Here is a 14,910-nt window from a genome sequence, read left to right on the forward strand (position 1 = left end):
TTTTGTTTTGAGGATTATTCAAGGCATATATAGACAAAAATGTCTTGAATAATCCTAAAAAAAATGACAGGCAATTATTGAATGCATTTTTTTTCTAAAAGCGCTTCGAATAATCTCTTACAAAAATTTAATGAAGGTTATTCAAAGTGTTTCTAGCCAAAAATATTTTCAATAATTCCTTTATAAAAATATTTAGAGATTATTTAAAGCGTTTTTGGTTATATACACTTTGAATAACTTTATTTAATTTTTTATAAAAATTTATTGAATGTGTTTTTCATGTCAAATATCATATATAAACCAAATTTTTTATCAACATAAATTTACAACTGACTTACATTCATTTTTTGACATATTTTTTAAAATGATAACAACTATTTCATAATTTTTATATTAAGTTAAATTTAAAAATAACACAATTTTTTTCTCTAAAATTTTAAAATATCATATGAACGAATAAGTTTTTGGTTTTAAAATTTTATGTACTATTAAAAATATATTAAATTTTATTAGAATAAAATTATCTTAAATCAAATATTAAAATTAAATATTTAATAATAAAATTTTAAAAAATATATATGAATTCTTTCTAATCAAAGTATCCTTTATTCTTATTATATTATTATAAATGTTTTTTTCCACATATTTTAAAGTTGATCTAGTAATTTTTTTGAACAAGAAGTTGTACATAGTGGGGATTGGCGCCACGTCCTCTTTCATCTATCGCATTGCTTTTCTCCCCGTCCCCTTCTCTCCTCTAACCAAAGAGAGAGAAAAAGGCAAAATTGCAAAACACGTTCTTCATCATTTCACACAGCACACGAAGAAAAGAAAAAAGCTAGTATGAAATGAAATCTCAAAATTCTTTGAACAGGTAAAAATCTAGGGTTTTTGGAAAGCCGAATCCCCAACCACATCGTTCATCTCTTCTATAATGGCGACTCCATTGTCGAGTTTAGAAGCGGGTGGAGGAGGTGTAGTCATTATGGCAGGTCCTTTGAACCCAATTGATCGATCCACGCCCTCCAAATGTTGCTTGAAAAACTCTGCCTCTAAATCTCCCATTCTCATCTTCTTGTTCTTCCACAAGGCAATCAAGGCTGAGCTCGACGGCCTCCATCGAGCCGCCATGGCTTTTGCCACCAACCACCACGACACTGATCTTACTTATTTGTTGGAGAGATATCATTTCCTTCGTACCATATATAAGCACCATTGCCAAGGCGAAGATGAGGTTCGTGCGTCGTCGTTTCGTTCATTGTTCTCCTTGTTTATTATAACCTTTGTATTGACTGTTTTGTATTTGTTGGTACTCTTTACCATTTTCAGAAAATTTCTTAACTCATTCCTCAAAGTTAGCTTTCCAGAATTGTTACTAAATTCATAACTTTTAATGCTTTTTTATCGTGCTTTAAAGTTTGTTAATTGAGGAAAGAATTTGATTGAGGTTGATTTTAGAACTTGAATGTATCGGCTGCGGTATAATTCTACTTTCATGACTCAAAAGACATGAGAAAACCTAAGTGAACTAAACTGCCTTATTGTAACTTTAAGTAAATAAAAGTTTAAACGATATCCAATTATTTTAATGAGCCTGAATTTTTTTTAAATTGTCTTTTTTCTGTGCGATTCTTGTTGGTCGCCTCATCACCTTAGATTTGTCTGATATTTGAGACTGCTTATGGTTAGACTGAATTCAAAACTACCTTATGTGTAGGTCATCTTTCCAGCTCTTGATATACGAGTGAAAAATGTGGCTCCAACATATTCACTTGAACATGAGGGTGAAAGTATCCTTTTTGATCAGTTGTTTGCGTTGCTGAAATCAGATATGCAGAATGATGAAAGCTATCGAAGAGAGTTAGCCTCTTGCACTGGAGCCCTTCAGACATCAATTACTCAGCATATGTCCAAGGAAGAGGAACAGGTGTCTCTTTGTTTCTAAAATAATGGGTGTTAGACATTTAAGGAAAATGCAGAATTTGAAACATCAAACCAAATGCTGGATGAAGAACTTGTGTCCTTAAATCTTGGTTGTTTTCTTCTTGATGTGCTAAAGCAGCTCTTCTAATTGTAATTTGGGGTGAATGAGGTTGACAATACATATTTCTGAGATCTTTATCCTGATTCTTGTGCTTTTCATGTTCGTCAGTGTTTTTGTTTCAGCACATTGGTCAACTGAACAAGTTTCTCATAGCTGATGGAAAAGAGCTAGAACTCTCTGGGGATGATTTCTCTTTTTTACTGCTTAATTTAGTTGCACGATCATAAATTGTTACTCTTTGGGATGGTATCAATAGTCAATTTCAGCTTTGTAATTAGTTGTTCAAGTAGAAAAACAAATATGTGCTTTCTCTACATATGCAAATCTTGCTCCATGTGATCATATCACTTGGCATGATACAAGCCAGTCCAATGAAAAAATAAGGAGTTAAATCTTCTAAGTTAAAATTATCTTTTAATTTGACATGCTTGCTTTGAATTGGCAGGTATTCCCCTTGCTTATTGAGAAGTTCACATTTGAAGAGCAGGCATCATTGGTATGGCAATTTCTTTGCAGCATACCCGTTAATATGATGGTGGAGTTTCTTCCATGGCTTTCCTCCTCTATATCATCTGATGAACATCAAGATATGCGCAAGTGCTTGAGCAAGATAATTCCAAAAGGGAAACTTCTTCAGCAGGTGACAACCCTTCTAGGTTATATAGGATATTAATGTTTTAAAACACAAAAGTTCCTTCCAGAATCCAATCTCATGTTTTAAGTTCTATTGAATGAAGGTTGTTTTCACCTGGATGGAAGGTGTAAAGACAGCTGAGAAGTGTAAAAGTTGCAAAGACGATTCCAAGGCTCGATGTGAAGCTTCCGGGACTAGTGTCTTACCCAGTCAATTTGAGAGTGGTCACTGTGCATGTGAATCTTCCAAAAGTAGTAAAAGGAAATGCATGGAGCTAAGTTCTAGTCCTAAGGATTCCACTCTGTCCTGTCCTATAGATGAAATGATGCTTTGGCATAATGCTATTAAAGGAGAATTGAATGATATAGCTGAGTCTGCTAAGAAGATACAACTCTCTGGTGATTTTTCTGTTTTATCCAGCTTCAACAAGAGGTTGCAATTCATTGCTGAAGTATGCATCTTTCACAGGTGTGGCTTTTCTCTGTGTTTTCCCATCTAATAGTTCAACCAACTCTGATAAAGATGTTATTGTCAATGCTGTTTTCATGTTTCAAAGAGGTATACCAAATTAATGATCTTCTTTAATTAAGGTTGTTGTTTCTTCATAGCTAGGGCTTCCTACCTTGCATGTGCTTTTGAATCCAGAGTTTGTTTTATGCAGCAAAAACTTCATTTATGATTTGATGCATGAAAAGTATTAGGACAATTTTTGAGCTGCCTTTTTTACTGTTACATGTTATCAAATGAACTTCTCTTCTCTCCTGCTGCAGTATTGCTGAGGATAGAGTTATATTCCCTGCTGTAGATGCAGAACTATCATTTGCTCAGGAGCACGCGGAGGAAGAAATGCAATTTAACAAGCTCAGATTCCTTATTGAAAATATACAAAGTGCACGAGCCAACTTGTCTTCTGCTGAATTCTATGCAAAATTATGCTCACAGGCTGGTCAAATAATGGATAGCATACAGAAGCATTTTCATAGTGAAGAAGTACAGGCAAGTATTTTATTGTTTCAATATGATGAGTTTCTATGCCTGCTTTGTTTGATTACATGATTTTGCATTTCTTGACATTTGTATAATGGTTGTATCAAATTGTCAGCAAGTTTACCTGCAAATATCACTTGAAACCATTTGTAGGCATCTCTTTTTCCCCTACAACTGCTGTCTATAAGGTATGCTGTACTGCTTTTGTAGGTGCTTCCACTTGCTCGAAAGCATTTTAGCCCTCAAAGACAGAGAGAACTTCTTTATCAGAGCTTATGCATGATGCCCTTGAAATTAATTGAGCGTGTCTTACCATGGTTGGTAGGATCGTTAAGTGAAGAAGAAGCTGGGTTTTTCCTTCAAAATATGTATTTGGCAGGTTTGATTGTAATTGATTGAGTGCTATAGGTTATTTTATTCCTTTTTGCCCTTTTCTAACTTTCACAGTTATATTGACAGCTCCACCATCAAACTCTGCATTGTTTACATTATTTTCTGGTTGGGCATGCAAAGGTCGCTCTATAGATGTTTGTCTGTCTTCCAGTGCAATTGGTGGTTGTCCTGCAAGAATACTTACTAGAATGCGGAAAGATACTGACCAACCATTCTGTGCATGCACATCTATCTGTTCTACTGAGGAAAGGCCAATGTGTGTTCAAGCAGATGATAATAAAAGGCCAGTAAAGCGTGGAAATTTATTTTCATCAGAAGACTCTGATTCTTTGCAGTTGACAGGAATAATAGATAGTTATAAATTATCATGTCATAATCAGTCTTGTTGTGTCCCAGCTTTAGGAGTGAATAGCAGTAAGCTGGGCATGAGTTCTCTGGCTGCAGCAAAATCTCTGCGGTCATTATCTTTTGCTCCTTCTGCTCCCTCCCTCAACTCCAGTCTTTTTAACTGGGAAACAGATATAAGCTCTACTGATGTTGGACCCCAAAGACCTATTGATAATATATTCAAATTTCATAAAGCCATCCGTAAAGATTTGGAATATTTGGATGTTGAATCTGGAAAGCTTAATGATTGCAATGAGACTTTCCTTAGGCAGTTCACTGGCAGATTTCGCTTGTTGTGGGGTTTATACAGAGCTCACAGTAATGCAGAAGATGATATTGTATTTCCAGCACTAGAATCTAAGGAGACTCTTCATAACGTTAGCCACTCTTATACTCTGGATCACAAACAGGAGGAGAGGCTTTTTGAAGATATTTCATCTGCACTTTCCAAGCTTACACAACTTTGTCAATGCTTGAGCAATAGCAATGTGTATGATAACTTGAATGAAATTAACTCTGATTCTTTTGAGCAAAATGATACAATGCAAAAGTACATTGAGAAAGCCACAAAGCTTCAGGGCATGTGCAAATCCATCAGAGTAACTCTGGATCAACATGTGTTCCGGGAGGAACTTGAGCTCTGGCCATTGTTTGATAGACATTTTTCTGTGGAGGAGCAGGACAAAATTGTTGGTCGAATAATTGGTGCTACAGGCGCAGAGGTGCTCCAGTCAATGTTGCCATGGGTAACTTCTGCTCTTACTCAAGAGGAGCAGAACAAAATGATGGACACATGGAAATAGGCAACGAAGAACACAATGTTCAGTGAGTGGCTTAATGAATGGTGGGAAGGAACTTCTGCTGCATCTTCACCTACATCAACATCTCAGAGTTGTATTTCCCTAGGTTTGTTTGATGCTTTTGCCTGGACCTTATTTATTTAATTATTTTATCTTTTTTGGTCTGTTTTGTGTGCTGGGTCAGCTGAAGTGCAAAGTTGTTAGTTCTTGAAATTTCTAGATATCTGAATCTAAGGATTTTCAGATACAGTCTCTTCCTAATGAAATTAAAAATTTCTCTTTCAAGACACTGATGTACATGAAAGCCTTGATCAGAGTGATCTCACTTTTAAACCTGGCTGGAAGGATATCTTTCGGATGAATCAGAATGAACTTGAAGCTGAGATCAGAAAAGTTTCTCGGGATTCAACTCTTGATCCAAGGAGAAAAGCTTATCTTATTCAAAATCTTATGACCAGGTTCGCTCAGCCCATAATACAATCTTATGAACTCCGTGTGTGTGTGTGTGTGTGTGTGTGTGTGTGTGTGTGTGTTTGTATCACTGCTTCATTCTAATCAATTCATTGGTTATGCCAGTCGCTGGATAGCTGCTCAGCAGAAGTCTCCTCAAGAGACAGAAATTGAAGGTTCAAATGGTGAAGACTTACTTGGATGCTCTCCATCTTTCAAAGATCTAGAGAAACAGGAATTTGGATGTGAACATTAGAAAAGAAATTGCAAACTCCGTGCTGCTTGCTGTGGTAAATTGTATGCATGCAGGTTTTGCCATGACAAAGTCAACGACCATTCAATGGATAGGTAATTTTATGCCATTCTTCTATTCATGGTTTTGGATGGACTTCTATAAGCTTGATTGTCATTTTATTTAATTGCAGGAAGGCTACAACGGAAATGATGTGCATGAGCTGCCTGAAAATACAGCCTGTTGGACCAGTTTGCACAACACCTTCATGTGGTGGGCTCTCAATGGCAAAGTACTATTGCAGCATCTGCAAATTTTTTGATGATGAAAGGTGCTAGCAATTTCTTTAGAATTCTTTCTGAATTTATTAATGGTAGAAGATCTAAAGAGCATTTAAGTATATAGTGTGAAGAAATACTATAAATGTTCAGTAATTTTGAAGTTTGTATAATGAGTCTGATCTGTCTTGACCATCTGGAGCACTACAGAAACCTCCCAAAACAATGGAAGGAATGTTTGCACCTCATTTTCTCTGTTCTCTGTTGTTTCTTCAGTAGACTTTCTAAGTCGGTCACAATCCCATGTGTGCTAGAAAGGCTGAGCTTTTCCTTTTTAGAATACAGGTTCAATTTCTTGTGAGAATTCTGTGAACAAGTTCTTTTTTAGGTGTGGATACTTTGGACAGTTTTGGAACAAAAGTTGTTGACTGCTTCTGCTGTTCTATAAATATTCATCTTTTATGTCTCTTCCATTTATTTCAGAACTGTCTACCATTGCCCTTTCTGCAATTTATGCCGTGTTGGAAAGGGACTTGGTGATGATTTCTTCCATTGCATGGTATGCAATTGCTGTCTTGCCAAGAAGTTGGTGGACCACAAGTGTCGAGAAAAAGGTCTAGAAACAAACTGTCCTATCTGCTGTGATTTTTTGTTCACATCAAGTGAAAGCGTGAGAGCACTTCCATGTGGCCATTTCATGCATTCAGCATGCTTTCAGGTCTATTCAGTATTCCTTACTTCATCATCTTCAGCTCTTTTACTCTCATCCAACACATCGACTTTTTCCTTGGTGTAGTGAGAACAATATTGTAGAGAGCCTGATAATCAATTCAGCACATACTTTGTTTTCTCAGGCATATGCATGCAGTCACTACATCTGCCCTATATGTAGCAAATCAATGGGAGACATGGCGGTAAGAAAATTCTTCTTAAAAGCTGAAGAAATCTCTTGAATAAAACTATTTTATTCTTTTATATTTTTCTTATTACAATGCTAGAATTGCATGAAAATATATAGGCTAAAGATCGAATATTCTCAGCCTTAAAACCAAAGATTTTGATGCATTAAAAACAGCTAATTAAAAGAGTAATTTACTCTCTACATATAATGAAAAAATATCTAATGGATTTGGTGTAATTACCCAAATCACTCCTTATACTAAAAATAAGAGACTTAATTGAAATAGACAAAGTCAATTAGTCAAGTAATAATAAAGATTAGATTTCCATACTCCCCCTCAAGCTAGGTGGTAGATGTCAATCATACCTAGCTTGGACTTCAGATTCTCGATATTGTTTCGAAAGAGAGCTTTAGTGAGTATGTCTGCAATTTGGAGGCATGTGGGAGTATAAACTAACCTAACAATTCCTTCCTCTATCTTCTCTTTGATGAAGTGATAATCAATCTCCACATGTTTAGTCCTATCATGATGAACAGGATTTTTTGCTATACTTATGGTAGCTTTGTTGTTGCAGAATGTCTTCATGGATTCTTTTGCAGAGACCTTTAACTCCCCTATCAACATTTTTAGCCAAATTTCCTCACATATGCCATGAGACATAGCTTTAAACTTAGCTTCCGCGCTACTTTTAGCCACCACAGATTGCTTCTTGCTTTGCCAAGTGACCAAATTTCCCCACAAATAGGTACAATAACTAGTAGTTGATCTTCGGTCTGTAACGGATCTAGCCCAATCAGCATCAATGTAAATTTCAACATTTCGACGTGATGTCTTCTTAAAAAATAACCTTTTGCCAGGACTTTCTTTAGGTACTGTAAGATTCGAAACACAACCTTCAAGTGTTCCTTGGTTGGGTTCTTCATGAATCTACTTACCATGCTAACTGAAAAATTGATATCTGGTATTGTATGAGAAAGCTAGATGAGTTGCCTTACAAGTCTTTGATATCTGTCCTTATCTTTAGGTGTACTTCCTTCTTCCATTCCCACCTTATTCACTGTGTTTATAAGGGTGTCAGCAGGTTTGCATCTAAGTGTTCCAATTTCCTTTAGTAAGTCTAGGACATATTTACGTTGTGAAACAGAGATACCATTCCTTGAGTGAGCTACCTCCATGCCAAGAAAATATTTGAGGTGTCCTAAATCTTTAATTTTGAATTCGTTGGTTAGAAGGTTTTTAAGGTTGCTAATTTCTTCCACATAGTTTCCAGTAAGAATAATGTCATCCACATAGGCATTAAGAATGGCTATTTTTCCTTAAGGTGAATGTTTGACAAACATGGTGTGATCGGTCTGGCATTGTGAAAAATCATACTTTTTTACCATTTTTGTTAGTCTATCAAACCATGCACGTGGGGATTGTTTGAGACCATATAAAGACTTATGAAGTTTACATACCTGCCTAAATTGTCCTGGTTTTTGAATCCTAGAGGGATTTTCATGTAAACTTCTTCTTCTAGGTCACCATTAAGAAAGTCATTTTTGACATCTAGTTGGTGGAGTGGCCAATCTAGATTTGCTGCCAATGATAATAACATCTGGATTGAATTAAGTTTAACAACCGGAGCAAACACCTCCTCATAGTCAACACTATAAGATTGAGTAAATCCTTTTGCAACAAGGCGAGCTTTGGATATATTAATACTTCCATCTGCATTGTACTTGATAGTAAAAATCCATTTGCACCCAATTGGATTTTTCCCTTTGGATAGTTTTGAAATCTCCCATGTTTTGTTCTTTTCTAGGGCCCTGGTTTCCTTTAGAACAACCATCTTCCATTTTGGTTGCATGAGTGCTTTATGAATATTATTGGGAATCTGCATATTGTTTAGTGTGGTAACAAAAGCCTCGTGATAAACCTTCATAAAAAATCATATTACAGATTAGATGTTGAGTACATGATCTCACACCTTTCCTTAGAGCGAGCAGTTGATCAAGATCATCAAAAGATTCAATTGAATCATCCAGTAAAAGTGTTACTTGTGTTGGTTTTCAACATTTGGATTTTGGTTTTGAATTAAGTTTGGATCATATTATTGAAGTTTTGGAATAGCTGGCCACTTTTTATTTTTCTTTCATAAGGAATACCCAAGTAACCTTGGTGTTATCATCAATAAATGTGACAAACTAACTGGAATCAGTAATGTTATTTACTCTGGAGGAACTCCAAATGTCACTGTGTGTCATGGAAAAAAGATGGGATGCTTTGTAAAACTAATTAAGATATATGGTACGGGGTATGTTTGGATAGTTAGCAAATTTCATACTGAAAGTTGTTAGGATTTTTATTGAATAATGAGAGAAACAACTTTTAGAGGTACAAAAAATTTGGATGACCTAACCGATAATGCCACAACATGATAGTATTATCTTTATTATTATTGGAGGATCACACGAGGTATTCTGATATTGTCTTTCAAAATCATTAACTTTTAAGATATAGGATCCTGCACACATCTTCGCATTACCATTCATTTTCTTTGAGTCCAAATCTTGAAATTCACACATATATGGAAGAAATTTAGCAACACACTTAATGTCTCTTGTAAGTTTGCTTATTATAGATAATAGATTGCAACTTAGATTTGGGACAAATAAAACAGAATCAAGTGTTATCTCTTTGGAAATAATAATAGAACTTGTACCGGTTATTTTTTAAAGTGACCCATCAGCAATTCAAGTTGTGAAGTTTTCATGACATGGGTTGTATTTACTAAATACAGATGCATCTCCAGTCATATGGTTTGAAGCACTTGAATCCACAATCCATAAATTTTATTTCTCTAGTTTTACACTCAAGGCACTTAAAAAATTACCTTTTTGTGCTAAAGAACCTGTTCGAATATGAGTGGTAATGTTATGCAATAATTGGGAAACGCTAGCTTTGGGGTTAGAGGTAACCTTTGATGTTGGGCTCTCCATTCCGCTGGCCATGCTGGACTCCGAGTGAAAATTTTCAAAAGTTCAAATTGTGCTTTAATACCATAAAGAAATCTCTTGAATAAAACTATTTTATTTTTCTAAATTTTTTTATTATAATGCTAGAATTGCACGAAAATATATAGGTTAAAGATTGAATATTTTCAGTTTTGAAACCAAAGATTTTTATGCATTAAAAATAGCTAATCAAAGGAGCAATTTATCTTCTACACATAATGAGAAAATATATAATGGATTTGGTGTAATTACCAAATGACTCCTTATACTAAAAATAAGATACTAAAATAAAATAGACAAAGTCAATTAATCAAGTAATAATAAAGATTAGATTTTCACAAAAGCTTACTACTAGTTCAAGTTATTACTGCATATAACATTGTTTTAGAATTTCATTAGGGTTTAGAGAGGTTGATATTATGCTTTAGGTTTGGGCATTTTTATTTGTTTGTGTAACTTATATAATTATTATCAAAGTAAATTGCACCCATCACCCACCTTACCTAAAGTTCAACTTAAATATCCTACTTGACCTTATAGTTTGGAATTTCACAATTTTATCCTCAAAATTTCAATTTGCATCAAGAATATCCTTCCATCAATCAAACCATTAAAAACACTTAACTTAGGTTTAGTTTGGTTTTGCTGTTGCAATTGAAAAAAGCGTAGTTTGGAAAAAGTGTGTTTAAAATGTGTTGTGAAAAATAAGTGTGAAAGATTGTGGTTTAAGATATTGAAGTGTTTGGCATAGCTTTGAAAAATGTTGTGAAAAATTAAAATGTTTAAAAAAATGATGTTGAAAAATAAATAATAAGTCATTTTCAGTACTTTTGAGTAATTAAATTAATATGTACAAAAAAAAATTTTGTGATTTAATTTTAAAGTTTGTTAAAAATATATTTTTTAGATTTCTTAAAAATTCAATTATTTCAAGTTAAAATAGTTATATTTGCTCCATATTTTCATTCTAAGTTCAAAATATTTAAATATATCAAAAGATGGTAATGCTATATATTTAAAATAAAATAAAATAAAAGGAATAATTTTATATGCCTTATAAAAAATATATAAAAAAAATACGATTGAGGGTAACTTTGTCATATGTGAATAATTACGTGGGTATTTGATCATTTTTTATCCAAACCATAAATTCTAAGGTTGGTTCAAATTGCGTTTGTCAAAAGCTCCTTTTGAAAAAAAAAAATTGAAGTGTTCGGGATTGAGTTGGTTGCCAAAAGTCCAAAACCCAGCTTTTGGCAGCCAACCACAATTGAAACGAGCATTTACTAGCTGGATGATGTGTCGCCTTGATAACTAATAAATGGCAAGTTAATGGAAGAATTAACAAGTAGATTGACGGAAGGAGTTTTTATTTTATACAAATATGAAGTTTGAGGACAAATATGTGACATTTGGAACCATAGGGATGAAAATGATATTTGAGGCAAACTTAAGGACAATGGATGCTGTTTCCTATTAAAATCAAGAAAAATTTTAGAGTGCATTTAGAAGAGAGATTTCAATGAGGAATTCCATTTGTGGAAAGGATTTCAAACTCTAAACATAAATTGACTTTATTTGGCAAAATAATAGTTAGAATTGTCAAATTTCTTGAAATTTCAAATTTTTGAAGGCCCAAATTTGCTCAATAATAAATGATGCCCCTTTTGGTGTCATTTGTGAATTTCTTTGGTTTTTAACAAGACATCAACTCTCATTTTCTTTCCCTTTGTTATGTAACTTTTATTTTCTCTAATCCTAACTACAAAACTTATTTTAAAATATATGTTTTTATTTTTTTTTTATTATTAACATCTACACACTTTTAAGAATTATGACATCCGTGTTGACTTTTTTTTATTCATTTTTTTCTTTTTATCTCAAACATTTTTAATCTTTGTTCATATTATTTTCTTTATCTCTTCAAATTTCAATAAAATTCCAGTAAAAAATTGATTATCTAAACAATATGCTTGTAAATGCTATAATTTTAAATTGATGCATTTTAGAATGACTTCATTTCAAAATTCTCAACCAAATAAACCTGTTGAAATTCATTAATAAAAGCTATATATATATTTTTTAAATAAAAGCTATGTTTAAGTCACCAAACTTCTTTTCGGATATTGATACCATCCATGTCATTGCCCTCATAAAGTTGAGGGATTTCATGTTAGTACCTATTTTCACTTGGTCCCTTTACATTGCCATAAGTCCACTTGTGGGCTGGCAGCTACTAGTTGAAAACCAAAAATGACCTTAAGTAATTGTGTTGATGTGTAGATGAGAGGCAACATTCACTTAGGCTTTGTTTGGTTCATAAAAACTGTGTTGGAGAAGAAAATCACAAGGAAAAGAAAACAGAAGGAGCTTGAAAGTCCTTTGTTTGGATTTACTAGGATTTTTATACATGTTTGTCAAGGTGAAATATATCTATATAGTAAAGGTTTATCCAAGGTTTGACTCGACCCACCCATTAAAGCTTTATTTAAGCCCATTACTTTTAAAAATTACTTTTATAATAATATTTAAATTTTAGAATTAAAATTAAATAAAAATAATTTTCATTGATTAAATAATATTTTGGGCAAAGCCTAGTTGCCTTGGGCTTGAAAAATACTATCCAAGGCCCGACATGAGTCATGTTAGGCTTGCAAAAGTATGGTAAGAATAGTGAGGCTTAGGAGGACAACAATTTGAGATAGGAAGGAGTTTTGGAAGTGATGAAGGAGACAGAGCAAAAAAGAAAAAGAATAAAATTGTTTGGCTTAGTGGCAAAAGGAAAAATTAAACATAATGTTAAAAAGGAAAAGATGATTCAAGCCCAAAATAAACAATAAAGGCCAAAACTAAACCAAGGTAAAGAGAAGAAAAAATGATAGGAGAGAAGGTTGAAAATGATTCACCAAAAACAATTTGAGACAAATGAAGGAGAGTTGAAACATGAGGGAAGAAGGGAAGAAGCAAAAAGGAAAAAAGAATAAAACTATGTTGTTTAGGTTAGTGGTAAAAAGAAAAATTAGTAAGAAAGAGATGGATTAGGCCCAAACTAAATAGTAAAAGGGAAACTAAAACCTATCTTTTTTACCCAGTAAAGAGAAATAAAAAATGAGAGGAGAAAAGTGTGAGATGATGTGCCAAAAAAGTTTCAACTGTGGGTGATTTTTTTTCTCTAGTTTTCTTATATATTTCACTTTAACAAACATGTATAAAAATATTTTTTTCTTGATATTTTCCTAGCACACCCAAACAAATTAAGGAATTTCACCTCCATATTTTTATATTTTTCCTTCATATTTTCTTGTTCATCATTTTTTCATGAACCAAACAAAGCCTTTAAGAATTTTACTTCTTTACCATACAAAACACAAGAAGATAAGAATATGAAATTCTAGAATTTCATCTTCTTTTCCTTTATGTTTTCCATGAATGAATTAGAGACTTTAAAAAAAATATTATTGCAAAGATGCAAAAGTATCTTTGTAGGGTTTATGTTAAATATTAGTTCCTTTCGAAATATAATCATCTTATTAAGTGCCCAACACGTACTAAATGGTTGGTAGCCGGCTGAGCTCATATTGTTCATCAACCAGCGTTGCTTTTCATATGCTATCAGCCTGACATAACAAGTGCCTGAGAGTTCCGCATAAATTAATTAGCTACTTGAGACCTTCCAATTCGTCTCAAGCTTTTGTGCTGCCCTATTTAGGTTTACTTTGGCATGCTTGACACGCTTCTGACTTCTGAGCAGCTTCCAGAAGAATACAGGAATCGCTGTCAGGTAACCATGGCGGCCATTTTACTTTCTCTTCAGGCTCTTTATTTAGGAGTGCTGACAAAGTGGTTTTCTTAATCCAGGATATACTGTGCAATGACTGTGATAAGAAGGGAAGTGCAACATTTCACTGGCTGTATCACAAGTGTGGCTATTGTGGATCATACAATACCAGGGTAATTAAGGTTGAGTCAACAAATACCAACTGCTCGACCTCCAATGTCTGAGGGGATCTGGTCATCATGTTCATTCAGGTGTGTAAATACCTCAGAGCTTCCACTTACTGTATAAGGCTTTGAAAACCAAAGTTTTGGCATTAGGATAATAGTCAAAATCCATTTTTTCCATTTTCGTCCCAATAGATGGAAGAAATTAGGGTTTTTTTTTTTTTAATTTATGTCCATGTTTTGCCAGAGCAAATTTAACTATGTATTCAAACTTTTACTTTGCCTATTGGCCATATTGTTTTATATTGCCCTCGCACGTACAGAGAATATCATTGGCGGAAAAAGGAAAAAAAAGGGGGAATTCTTCTGGTAGACAATGAGTTCAGGTGTAGAAAAATTGCCAGTGCTAAAAGAGGGAATTGCTGCATTACGTTGTAAGAAAACAAAGGGCTATGTGGTTTTCGCCTGGGGGCTCTCTCGGTAGAGAAGGGTTCTTTTGGAACATTCTGAGTTTAGTGAAGCTCTTTTTATTGTTGCTTTTTACTCTTTTTTCATTATAGCAAAATAAACAAGGTTTTTTTTTTTTTTTTTTATTAGAAACATAGAAATGTTATTGATGGTATAAACAATCAACGATCAACATATCAAAATGCTGACAGAAACCAAAACAAGCCTATGTGGGAGGGGAGCGTATCCTAATATATCTCCTGACAACAATTTTTAAGCTACTCAAGATGCTGACGCATTTGCCCTTCTCTTGAGTATGAGTCAAACGGGATTGTATCATTTGTCCTTCAAAAAGCTGAAGTCATTAAACGCTGAATATATTTTCCAAATATTCTTCCAGCCTAGTACTGTTATCGGC

General features: G+C 33.9%; 1 pseudogene across 1 annotated transcript; it reads left to right on the top strand.

The window, feature by feature from the left end:
• Positions 1-686: 686 nt before the first annotated feature.
• On the top strand, positions 687-14,634 carry LOC111317793 (zinc finger protein BRUTUS-like; annotated as a pseudogene). The gene is made up of 15 exons (XR_016331654.1): positions 687-1,234; positions 1,718-1,927; positions 2,490-2,684; positions 2,782-3,146; positions 3,449-3,674; positions 3,876-4,044; positions 4,125-5,351; positions 5,532-5,703; positions 5,822-6,043; positions 6,121-6,258; positions 6,689-6,923; positions 7,060-7,119; positions 13,813-13,884; positions 13,962-14,132; positions 14,369-14,634. The product of XR_016331654.1 is annotated as a zinc finger protein BRUTUS-like (transcript).
• Positions 14,635-14,910: the final 276 nt, after the last annotated feature.

This window comes from Durio zibethinus, chromosome 2, assembly GCF_047325235.1.
Source record: "Durio zibethinus cultivar Kanyao isolate XHJ-2024 chromosome 2, ASM4732523v1, whole genome shotgun sequence".
NCBI lineage: Eukaryota > Viridiplantae > Streptophyta > Magnoliopsida > Malvales > Malvaceae > Durio > Durio zibethinus.